General features: G+C 51.8%; 1 protein-coding gene across 3 annotated transcripts in view; it reads left to right on the top strand.

The window, feature by feature from the left end:
- Positions 1–12,347, top strand: part of Tmem184b (transmembrane protein 184B) — a 41,761-nt gene that overhangs the window by 9,434 nt on the left and 19,980 nt on the right. The window lies entirely within an intron of this gene.

Below are 12,347 nucleotides of genomic sequence, written 5' to 3' on the forward strand. Positions count from 1 at the left end.
AGGCGAACAACGTAAGTGTACTCCACCTCTGTCTTGACTTGTCTAAAAGGTTCATTTCTGATTCGCCAGAAGCTACAGGAGTGTTGCCACGTGAGGAATGATCGGTTTACACGGTTAGACATCGCTGTCGCTTTTGAAATAGCCAAAGACTGGACTCAACCTCAGTGTCTGTTTACAGGGAGACACAAAGAAATTATAGCCAGTTCAAATGGAGTACTGTGTAGTCACAGCAAAGGTGATAAGGGTCTAGGGGCTGATGCAGATAAACCACTGAATGGAAGCACAGGTGGGGGCGCTGTGTCCAGACCCCTCTGTGAAACACAGGAAATGCTCCTGAGCTCTGGGCAGCCCCAAGAAGCAGCACCTCTGGGGTGGATGTGCTGGCACGGCCATTGCTTGCTGAGTGTCCTTTGTGCCTTCTCCCACCCACAAGGAACAGGGGTGGAGAGCCTGCCTAACCCTGACTCCAGACGCCTAGTTAGAGCAGCTTTCCCTCCTCAACTTCCTGAATGTCACCAAGCCTGGCTCCCCATGCACTTGCGATGGCCGAAATGTAGACATTATATCCTTTGCAGAAAATCAGACAGGCTTAACTGAACTTCATCTGACTCTGCAGGGAGGCCAGGACAGGCCATCCCTTCACGGGCAGCCAGGCTTACTTAGGCCCGACCTCATCCAGTAAAAGTACACACCTAGTTTTCACAGAAGGGTCTGAGGAGGAGGGTAAGTGGGACTTAGTAAGTGGGACCTCTGGCTCCCCAACTGCTGGTAGCTGGGGTTGTCACTTTAAACGCCTGCTTTGGCCCCTTGAGCTATGCTTGCTTGAGAAGCTGCTCTCTCCACTGCTGGTCCCACCCCATGCCTGTGCTTACCCAGCTCCTGTACTCTCTCTCTCCCTGCCCTCCGTCCTTCCCACAGCCGTGTCATCCCTGGTGCTGTCACATGGTACTTTTCCACTGTGTCTCAGGCACCCATTCTCCCTGGCCTCTGTGTGCTCGCTCCTCCCCAGTAAGAACCGCTCGCAGCTCAGCCCCTGGCATTGGTCTGCCTGCTTTGAGTGTCTGCTGCATGGCAGTGCACGTCTCTAGCCTGCTCTCCCACCAGGTGGCAGCGAGGCCGGCCAGCTCTGTAGAAGTGTCCTTGGTTCCTTTTCACTGCCCTGGACGTGCCCATGGGCTGAATTTTACACTGTAGCCTCCCATGTGGACAGGGTCTGGGCCTCCTCTGCTCTTGTCTTGAGCCCCATGCACTCTCTGTGGCGGCTGTGGGCCAGGGTGGGCTGCCCCCTCACTACACGTTTGTGAATGGGTTTAGTGGTTGGGGCTTGCCACCTAGTCATCCTGGGCTGGCAGCATCTTAGGAACAAGCACCTGCATCCGTCTTTGCTCAGGCAGCCTGCTCCCACAGGCCATGGGGACATTGGGGCTCAGGACTCTGCTGCAGCCATGTGCTCAGTGCTAGATGAGGTATCTGCTAGCATTTTAGGGGCTCCAGAGCCCCAGAGGCTGCACAATGATTTACGTATTCTCAGTGTGGAAGGGAACTGAGTAACCACAACTCAGCCTGGTACTGTTGAAAACAAAAAATGAAAGCCCTGAATTTGCCCTTAATCCTGGCACTCTGGAGGCAGAAGCAGGCGGGTCAGAAACAGCAGCCTGCCTACATAGGGAACTCTAGGTCAGCCAAGCCTACATAGACCCCGACTTAAAGAAACCAACAGCAAAACCAAAAGCCTCCACAAGATTCAGGGCTGGAGAGAAGGCTCAATGGCTTAGAGCAGTTGCTACGCTTTCAGAGGACCCAGGTTCTATTCCCAGGACCCACATGGAGCTCACAAGCATCCTAACTCCAGTTCCAGGGGAATCCACAAGCACAGATGTGCATGTGGTCACAGACATAAAACGCAGGCAAAGCATTCACAAATATGCAATCAAATACATTAAAAAAGTAAACAAAACAACAAACCCCCAAGGAAGCCCAAAACAAAAGCACTGAATTCACGGTGATTATATGTAACCCTGTGGAAGGGTGTGGACTCCTCTGGTGTTCCCTTTTGCTTCACCCCCAATCCGCAGCGGGCCCAGGTTGGGTGAGTTTTCCTCCCTGCTTCAGACTTCAGTGGGAGTGTGGACTGGGACAAGGGGAGGTGTGGAGCCCCTGCAGTGGCCTGTCTGGGTGTGCTGATGGGAATAGCATGTGGGGAGGTGGACCCCGTCCCCTCGTGAGGCATGTGACCTTTTTCAGAAGGCTCACCAGGCAAGGCTGCCAGCTGCTGGATGGCCACTCTTGCCTCTAATCCCCTCTGGAGAAGGGCCAGCCTGCGGCTGTTGTCTGGCTCTGATGGATGTGGGTCAGCTTCACTCCAAAGGCAGCAGTGGAGGTGATGAAGCCAAGCAGCCCCCGGAGGCCCAGGGACTCCACACTCCCAGGCTGTAAGCTCAGGAGCAGGGGGCCCGAATGGGGAGAGGAGAGCAGGCATGTGCACTGACATTCCAGAGGAGTGCCTGCCCACCTGTTGGCACTGCAGCCTGGCCTGTGGGCAGCAGCTGCCTGAGCAGGCCGGCATTCCATGGCTGCAGCTCAGAAGGGTCAGATCTGAAATGAATGAACAAAATCCTGGCTGGGTGTTGTGGCTCATGCTTATGAACCCAACACTCAGTCTGAGGCAGGGGGATCAACCCGAGTTCAAGCCAGCGTGGGCTACAGTGAGACCTTGTAGCAAAAAGGGGGTAGGTTGGGATGACGTGAGGCTGGAGGGAGGGCTAGGTGGTTAGGAGTGCTTGCTGCATGCACAACCACGAGGACCGTTTAAGCCGGCGTGCCTCATGCAGTTGTAATCCTCGTGCTGGGTGGGGTCTGAGCCAGGAGGATGGCTGGGGTTGCTGACTGCCAGCCCAAGCCCAAACACACGGACTCCAGGTTCACACGCACACACGAGCACACACACACACACATACACACACACACACATACACACACACACACACATACACACACACACACACAGAGAGAGAGAGAGAGAGACAGACAGACAGACAGAGACCTTCAAAGGAATACCCAACACCTTCCTGGTCTCTGCTTGCATGTGTGTAATGCAGATGCCACACATACATACCATATACATACATATGCTACACACACACATACCATATACATGCATACACCATAGTCACACACTGCACAGCACATACATATACCATAGACACACCATATACACCACACACATACCATATAGACACATACCATTCACACACACACACACACTCTTTGAAGAAAACCAGTGACCAGAGGTACGATCAGTCTGAGCTCAGAGACTGATAGGAATGTGACCCCTCACCCTATATCCCGTGATGGGAGGAGATGGTGGCAATGAGACCAGTAATAGTAATGACAGCAGCACACAGTACTTGTATCTTGTTCTTTCCTGGAAGCTCCTCTGACTTGGGTGTGACCATGTGCCCTTAGTTCCAAGCAGGAAGATGCTGCACAATTTGCCTCTGACTTACCGCTAGAGCGGCAGAGCTTGGAGTCAGGTACAGGTGATCCGCCTCCAGGGCTCCGGGTTGGAGAAGGGGATGTGAGGAGGGCATCCTCAGCAGAGGGGCCGGCAGCCATGCCTTTCCCTAGAGGAGGCTGCAGGTATGGGCTGTTGATGGAGGGAAGTTGAGTGGGTTTTGGGGTTTGGCACAGCTCATTGGCCAGGGCCCCTTCTTGTTTCCCACCGATTCTGTGCTCTCAAGCGTCTTCTGCTCGGATCCAGCTTCCCTGACTCTCAGGTGTACAGCAGAGGGCATGTTGTGTTGGCTACTCCTTGTTTTTGAGCTCGGTTTGCTCAAACTTGCTTCCTTTTTCCCATTGGCCACAGGCCAGCCCCACCATGAGCTCTGCCTTTGTCATGGTGACCCTGTAGGGGCTCTGCCTGGGCACTCAGGTCTGTCTGGGTGCTCTGACCAGACAGCTCTGTTTCACACGTGGCCAGAAGGCCATATGTGGCCTTTCACACTGTCTCACACTGCCCCTGTGTGAGGCTTCTTGGCACAAGCCTGCTCAGACATCAAGGGGACACAGGCTGGCCCAACATCATTGTCCATGTCATGTCTCCTGCCCGCAAATCAGTGTTTAGCGGTCACATTCTAGCCCTCACCCCCTTACTGTCAGTCAGCTAGCCCTCAGGGCTAGTCCCTGTTCTCCTGGAGCAACTCTCACTGGGAAGGCAGGTGTTGAGTGACCAAGTAGCATCACAGTTGAAAAGCTGTGAGAGAAAAGGCCAGACCAGCAAAGGCGTGACTCCGTGCATGTGACAGAGAGTGGCGACGTGCAGGCAGTTGGGGACAGAGTTCTTCAGTGAAAATGGCCGAACATTCCAGTCCCCAAGACAGGAGCTTTAAGATATGACCTCTGACCTCCTCTAGAAGGTTGCAGTGTTGTCATGGAGAAGGCGGGAGTGCGCCCATCTGTGGTCAGTGCCCCTAACTCAGGGAACTTCCTTATTCCAAAAGTAATAAGCCCTTTGCTTGAGTTCCAGCTGGGGAAAGCATCTCTCTTCAGACTCACCTTCGAGCGCCTACCAGCCTGCGACAGTCCTTTGCTGTCCTTGGTGTGGCCTTTCCAGGCTGGAAGATGGATGTGACTCAGCTTCCATCCTGTGCCCTCTCCATGCCCTCCCTCAGCCAGACACTCTGGGGCTCTGTCAGCCATGGGGAGGGTCGGGTGACAGAGCCCACAGAGCAGGCTGGGTGACTCCAGCTCCAGGCTCTCCGTTGCTCAGTGGTTCACACAGTTGTCTTTTTCCGTGTCCCTACCGCATGCTTAGAGTCGTGGGCCTAGAGAATAGTGGGTGTGGGAGCCAGGAATGCAGGCCTTCGCACTGAGCCCAGGCAGGTTCCGCGGGAGTGGGCCGGGCCTAGGGGTGGTGGTGATGTTTATGGTGAGGTGAAACTTGGGGTCTTGTGACCATGAGGACCAGGGCAGAGGAGAAGCACTTGGACACTCAGACATGTATTTACACATGTGGGGCAACAGGGTTTCTGTTGATGATGCTCAGATAGGAGTCTGGGAAGGAGGCCAGAGGCCTGGGTCTCTGGGGAGTCGAGACTGTAGCCCACTCCTGACATTGCTGAGTGGACACAGAAGTCAGTCTGTAGCTCAGGGGCTCCCCAGCCATGTCCCTGTTCCGCCATGGTAGACTCTAGATCTTGTAGAAACCACAGATCTCCCTCCTCCTCAGTCAGCAGCAGACTCATTTCCAGAAAAAATCTGACCTGAATTGATGTGAGGCTAATTATAACCGTTAAAAAGGTTTTATCTAGGTGGGTGAGTTGCATTTTTGCCACGGGAGTGCCATGCATGGGAGGACTAGGGGGTTGCCTAGACTCCCGTGTGAGTGTCAAACCATATGCAATACTATAACCTATTTATTTATTTACTTACATATTTAATTTTGTTGAAACAGTCTCACATACCCCAGGCTGGCCACTCACTGTATAACCGACACCAGTCCTAAACTTCTACCTCCACCTCCGTAGCGAGGATTACAGACATGAGCTACCATGTCGGTTGTTTGTGTGCTAGGGATGGCACCCAAGAAGCAATCATTCTACCCACTGAGCCATGTCCCCAGCCCTATATCCTTTGGAAAGTGTGGATGATTCTAGTTTGCTAAGCTTATTGGCTCAAAGGCCATGGCAACAGAACAGTCTGCACCTTCCTCTGCTCCCAAGATAAGAGCCTGCTCCCTTGTTCAGGCCCAGCTCAGGTGACAGCACACAGATTCCAGCACAACTACCTGACTCAGGATCTGGGACAAAGTACCAGCTTGAAGCCTGGCCTCTTCGGAGTTGCCTGCTGGTGGGTGAGTGGTGGTGAGCGGGGTGGCAGTGCTCACTGGCAGGTGGGCCACTGGAAGGACCAAGCAAGTGCCTGGTGCCTGGGCCCAAGGAGGCTAAGGGACTGTTCTAGGAGAAATAAGGGCAGGGCCCTCTGCAGAAGGATGAGTTGCATCAGTGACCTTTGCTCGCTGTATTTGTACACTTTTATCAGCAACAGAGCTCCCAAATTTGTCATGCTTTTGATCCCAGCACTCAGGAGGCAGAAACAGTTAAATCTGAGTTCCAGGCTAGCCAAGGCTTATATAGTGAGACCCTATCTCAAAACAAAACAAGCAACCAACAACCAATGTGGGCTGTAAGATGACTCATGGGTAGAACCCTTTCTGTTTCAACCATGAGGACGTGTGCTTGGTTCTCCATATAAAAAGGCAGTTGTGACTGTGCATGCACACGTTAACAGCATGTATACAGATAGACAAACACCAGGCTTTTTGAGCATGCACCTCCTGTATGTGGACTTTGATGCACTGATAAGAATATACAACTTTCCCTTCCCATTACATTATAAGACCCATTTGACATAGAGGTCAGAAGACAAACTGAAGATGTCATGAGTTTTAAAGTTGGTGTCACTGATGGCGCAAGCTTTCTGGCTTCCTAGGCTGGCATACTCTGGGCAGGTGAGCTCTAGTGCGGTGGAGGAAGTCTCTGGAAGGCCCGACTCTGCCATCCTGTTTCTGTGCCCAGTTTTCATGGCTGCCTTCCCTGACAAAGCTCCTGTCCAGCACATGCGAGCACGGGACGGTGCTTCTCCCTCGGCTCTTCTCAGTCAGGTTACTCACTGTCCATCCCAGCCACCGACCGTGTAAAGGGACTGCCAGGATTCAGGGGGAGCATTCCCATTTCCTCTGCCCGTCAGATGTTTTTATAAACCAAACAGAAGGCATTTGCTTCAAAGTCTCTAACACAACTCAGATTCTCTGGGAATTTTTTAATCAGAAAGTTCTACTTCAAAGTATCTTAGAATTTCAGATTTAAAAACTGTTTTGTTTTGTTTATTAATTAAAAAAATCAATGCCAGATACAGATTTTGGTCACAAAGCCCTGCGCCAATGGAGCCTTCCATGCTTGTGGCTTCTGATAGTGGTGCCATAGGGCCCCTCAAACAAGGGCTGTTTCCTGTGAAGGAATGCCGTGAATGTGCTTGAGGACATTTTGAAGGCAGTTCTAGGAAGCTGGCCTCCTGCAGCTTGCAGAACTGAAAGACCACACGTGGGTCCCTGAGTCCAGCCCCAGTTTCCCCATCTTTAAGTTTGGTCACTCAGATTGCTTTTCTGCAAGGTAAGGAGACAGTCTGTCCCTTGGGTGTTTCCGCACTCACTCAGTCTCTGCTCTTGTGGAGGTTTTCAGGTCCTGTCTAGTGAGTGTTTCATTGTGGGAAATTTCTTACATGCTCAAGAGCCTGTCTGTCCTGGCCCACAGGGTCTCCACAGTCCTCGGTGTGTGATGCCTCCGTCTTCCTCTCTTCCCTTAACAAAGGACCCCAAGCTGGAGGAGGCTGTGCTTGGGCTGTGGAGGCAGGGGCAGGAACGTTTTTCCCCCTTTTTGAGACAGTCTCATGTAACTCAATCTGGCCTTGAACTTGCTAAGTATAAGTAGCAGGGGACGGTGTTGGACTGTGCTCCCTCTCCCCTCTCCCAGGTGCTGGATTGCCAGCGTGTACTGCCATCCGTTTCTGTGCAGTGCTGGGGGCTGAACCCAGGGCTTCAGGCATGCTAGGCAAGCACTCTACCAGCCAAGCTTCACCCCAGGCCAGAGGACAGACCCCTCCAACACAGGACACAGAATTTAAGGCTGACCCTGGGCAGCGGGGATGGGTGTGGAATATGGTACCATGCTATTTCTTTACCCGTTTATTATGCCAATATGCATCTACATGCTGGAGACTTTAAAATCTATTTTGGGGCTAGAAAAGTGGCTCAGCAGTTAAGAACACTTGTTTCTCCTGAAGAAGACCCAGGTCAGTTCCCAGCACCCACACAGAGGCCTACAACATCTGTAACTCTACTTCCTGTGTTGTTCCATCTTGTGGCTTCTGAGGGCACCAGACACACATGTGCGGTGACATTACATATATGCAGGCAAAATACTCATGCACATGAAGTAAAATTTAAAAAAATCTAAAAACAAAAAACCAGTGCTCTATTTGAAACAAATGGAGACTCACAGGAAGTTACAGACTGGGTATAAAAGGTGCAGTGTTCCTTCTGTTGGTGGGATGTCCTTGTTGGCCGTAGCTACATCAAAGCAGTTATGGAAGTGATTCACAGAGGGCAGTGTGATGGGAACCAGGCTGTGAGACATCCTTGGTTCTATATTGTCACCTGTGAGAGTGTGTGTGTCTGCCTGTAGTGCTGAGTGGTTTGTCTCATGGATTTGTGGACCCATCGCCATTGTCAAGACACCAACTGTCTCATCGCTGGAAGGAACCTACCTGCACAGCACCCTTGTCATTGTCCCTGGCCTCTGCTTCCTGCTCATCTGAGCTCTGGCTTGATAGCTTTGTCACATTGGAAAGTTTTATAAATGGACTCAGACAGTTTCTGACTTGAAATTGGCTACTTTGACTAAGCATAATGCCCTCCAGGCGACCCAGTGCTGTGTGTATTGATACTTTTCCTTTTAGATTCTTTCTCTTGACTGGGTTTCCAATACCAGGTGTGATTTCTCTCTTTTTAAGCAGCTCTTAAGTTCATTGAGAATGCTGTTTTACTGCCACAGCGTTTGGGCCTCTACTGCAACCTTGGGTTATGGTGCCGTGCCGGTTGTTGTGGTAGCCCATGGTGTCAGAGTTGGGCAGGACTGCTGGTTGCTTCCCCGCCTTGTAAGCTTTTGTAGTGGCTTTATGTGCCATGGAAGCTGGTCCTCTAGGAAGCATCAGGTTAGTTCCAGCTCGGGGCCTTGAGGCCTGTGTCTGAAGTGTAATAGAAGCTTAACTTCCACCTCTGGGGGCAACCAGGGGCAGTAGTCAGAGGCTGAATGTTTTAGGAGCCTCTGTCTCTGGAATAGCCCTGGCCAACAAAGAGGGCTTCTGTGTCCAGTGTTAGGGTTTTTATTTTTCTAGACAGGATTTAGCCTGTCTTGTGTGGCCCTGTCTATCCTGGAACTCAGTTTGTAGACCAGGCTGGCCTTGAACTCAGAGAGCTGGGATTAAAGGCTTGTGCCGCCACCACTGCCGCCGCTGCCACCACCACCACCACCACCAGACACACTTTTTCTGAGGTCTGGATGTAGTGATTTTTTTCAGTCTCCACCTATTGACAGACATTTGGGCTATTCTTAGGCTTTGTTTGTTTGTTTGTGACAGGTTTCTCTGTGTAGCAGCCTTGGCTGTCCTGGAACTCACTCTGTAGACCAAGCTGGCCTCAAAGTCATTGAGACCTGCCTGCCTCTGCCTCACAAGTGCTGGGATTAAAGGCGTGCACCACCAACGCCTGGCTCTTTTCTTCCCTTTTTTAACCAGAGAGTTGGAGTTTATTAAGAAGAGATATATTTAGCTGGATGTGGTGGCACGTGCCTTTGATCTCAGAGGCAGGTGAATTTCTGAGCTCAAGACCAGCCTGGCCTATAGTGTGAGTTCCAGAACAGCCAGGGCCCCACAGAGAAACCATGTCTTAAAAAACACATAGATGGCCGGGCGGTGGTGGTGCATGCCTTTAATCCCAGCACTCGGGAGGCAGAGGCAGGTGGATCTCTGTGAGTTTGAGGCCAGGCTGGACTGACAGCCTCCAAAACAGAGAAACCCTGTCTCGTAAAACCAAAACCAAACCAAACCAAAACAAAACAAAAAACCACATAGATGAATACCACCCCCCCCCCAAAAAAAAGAAAAGAAAAAGAAAGAAGGCAACCTGTTAGAGCAGTTGGAATTTTGCACCTTGTCTTGTATGTCTCCTCCCACCTTGAGGGGCATGGACTATATGTAAAGGGGAACCAAAGAGACCACGAGGATTGGAGGGGATTGTACCAGCTGCAGTTGCTGCAGCCACACTCAGTCTTGTTTCTCCAAGGCTCAGGGGTGCAAGTGCTCCTTCCCAGGAAGACATCTGTGTGTCCTAGGAAAGGCACAGCGGGACCCAGTGTCTATCCTCTCTATACACACTGTGAAGAGTGGGACCCAGTGTCTATCCTCTCCATATGCACCGTGAAGAGTGGACCCAGTGTCTATCCTCTCCATACACTGTGAAGAGTGGGACCCGGGTCTCCTCCCTCCTCTCCATACGCACTGTGAAGAGTGGGAGCCGCGGTCTCCTCTCTCCTTACCCTCTGTAACACTGGGAAGTTTGCGAGCTTAGTGTGTTGTAGACTGGACTGCAGATGTCGGCAGCCTCCTTGTGGGTCTTGGGTGTGGATGGAGGAGCTGCTACACGTGGCTTTCAAAGGGACCTGAGGCTAAATGTTTATGAGTGGGGGCATTGCTTTAACTGTTGCCTAAGAGAATGTTCTAGAAGCCTTCAAATCGTTTGGGAGGGGCGTTCCACATCTTTTTTCTATTTCCAAGATGTAGATAATGTCACTTTAAAGTTGCCATGAGAGAAAAGTAAACAAACATCAGATAGTATTTGGGGAACTTGGTGGCAATTTAGGGGTATTGTTCTTGTTTTACCCACCCCCACGTTTATTCTTTCAATGTGGAGTGACAGGCAGAGACTTTGATTTACATTGCAAACCCTTCTAAAGAAAAGTCTCAGGCACGAGCTTTCAACTTGGCAGCCGTGCCTACAGTAGCTATTATTAGGTTGCCACAGTGTCTTTTTTTCCCAGAACTTGCCACCAGTCTTTATATATAGACACCTTCTCCGTTTCTGAGTTTCCCAGTTTAGGTGCCTTCTCCGTTTTTGAATCTTGACTCTGTCTTTTAGTCGGTGGTTAGGGATTGTTTATGTGAGAGAAAACGAGCAGAGTAAGGGACTCTGCTGGCTCCCGGTGTGTGCAGGAGCTGACAGGCAGATGTGGACACAGGCGTTTGAGGGAGCCAGGCAGGAGGTGAGGGTGGGCAGCAGGAAAGGTGTGTCTAGATCACAGGGCAGGTGTGAGCCATTTGCACCCACGAAGCCTCGGGAGAGTCTTCCAAAGGTGTCACTACATTTTGGCCTGGACGTGAAGGGACTGTGAGGTTTGTCACCTGGGCTGACGATGAAGCTGGGGACGCAAGCTTCAGGCAGGCTCTTGCCCAGTGTCTGTGGTCCTCACCGTCTCCCCATTTGTCCTTCTCTTCTGTGTGTGCACGGCGAATCGTGGCCAGAGCCCTTGGTTTGGGCAGTTGGCCTTCCAGGTCACCAGATGGCGGATGGCATTGCCTCTTGTCAGTAGGTGGCAGCACTACAGAGGATGAGGCTCATGGGGCTCTGAGCCAGGGTAAAGGGGCATTTAGGCACCTCCTCTCCAGCTGCTCTAACAATGCTGGAAACTGGCCTGGGCGGTTGAAACCCAGGCACTGACTGCACTGTCCAGTGGGGCCCATTTCTAGTTCATAGGCAGGCAACTCTTCAAGTTGCAGAAAGGCAAGGGGCCTCACACAAGGGCACTGATCCCATTTGTGAGGGCTTCATCCTCCTGACCTAAGCACCCAAGCCTCCTAATGCTGTCACCTTGCAATAGTCTGGAGCTTCAAACTCCTAAGAGCATAGTCTGGATGATCCTCGAAGGATTTGCGCTTGGAAAGTGGCCTTGGTCTCTGGCCCAGCCGTGGTTTCCATTGGTGAACAGCTTGGGCTCCTGACAGTTCTCCGGGCCACATGGGGTTACTTCTCCACATCAAATGGGACTCCAACTCTCTGTCGAGGAAGGCGTTGTTTCCACAGAGCTGCCGTCCACCCTCAGCTTCTTTTTCCTGCTGGAAATTTCCTTGATGACCATTTCCTCTGTTCTGCCTTTTCCTTGTTTGTGGGGCACCTAACTCACATTCTCTTTGAAATATGGATTGAAAGCCACTACTGAAGCTGATTGGGCATTGTAAACAGCCTGGGTGCTGGGCTTGGTGCTGGGGATTCAAAGACAGGAATGGGGTACTGCCGCTGAGCAGGCAGGAGGGTAGACCATGAATGGACTGGAGTGTCTGTTGGGGAAGAGGATAGGCAGGGAGCTGCTGTGTGGATCAGTGGTAGAGTACCTGCCTCACGTGTGAAGTCCTGGGCAGGGGGGAGTGTGAGCTCAGGGCTTGCCTGGGCTATTCGCAGCGAGACCTGGCCTCTGAAGGGGAGCGACAAGAGGAGCTGTGAGGCAGTTGTGTGCCATATGAAGGCCCCAGCTTACAGCAGCTGTACAGCAGACTGCCGGGTAGCAGGTGGGTCAAGCTGCTCTTGAGGGTTGTGGAGTGGAGCTCTTCTGTACCGCTGCATTTCCTCCTAACATCCTAGGGAGCTGTTAGGGACTTTTGTCAGACAAAGGTCCTTGTCTGACTGAGGTCTCAATGTCACAAGGCCTTTGCGTATGTTGTGTATTGGCCTAGACGTGCAG

This window comes from Mesocricetus auratus, unplaced genomic scaffold (genome assembly GCF_017639785.1).
Source record: "Mesocricetus auratus isolate SY011 unplaced genomic scaffold, BCM_Maur_2.0 Super-Scaffold_100010, whole genome shotgun sequence".
Lineage (NCBI taxonomy): Eukaryota > Metazoa > Chordata > Mammalia > Rodentia > Cricetidae > Mesocricetus > Mesocricetus auratus.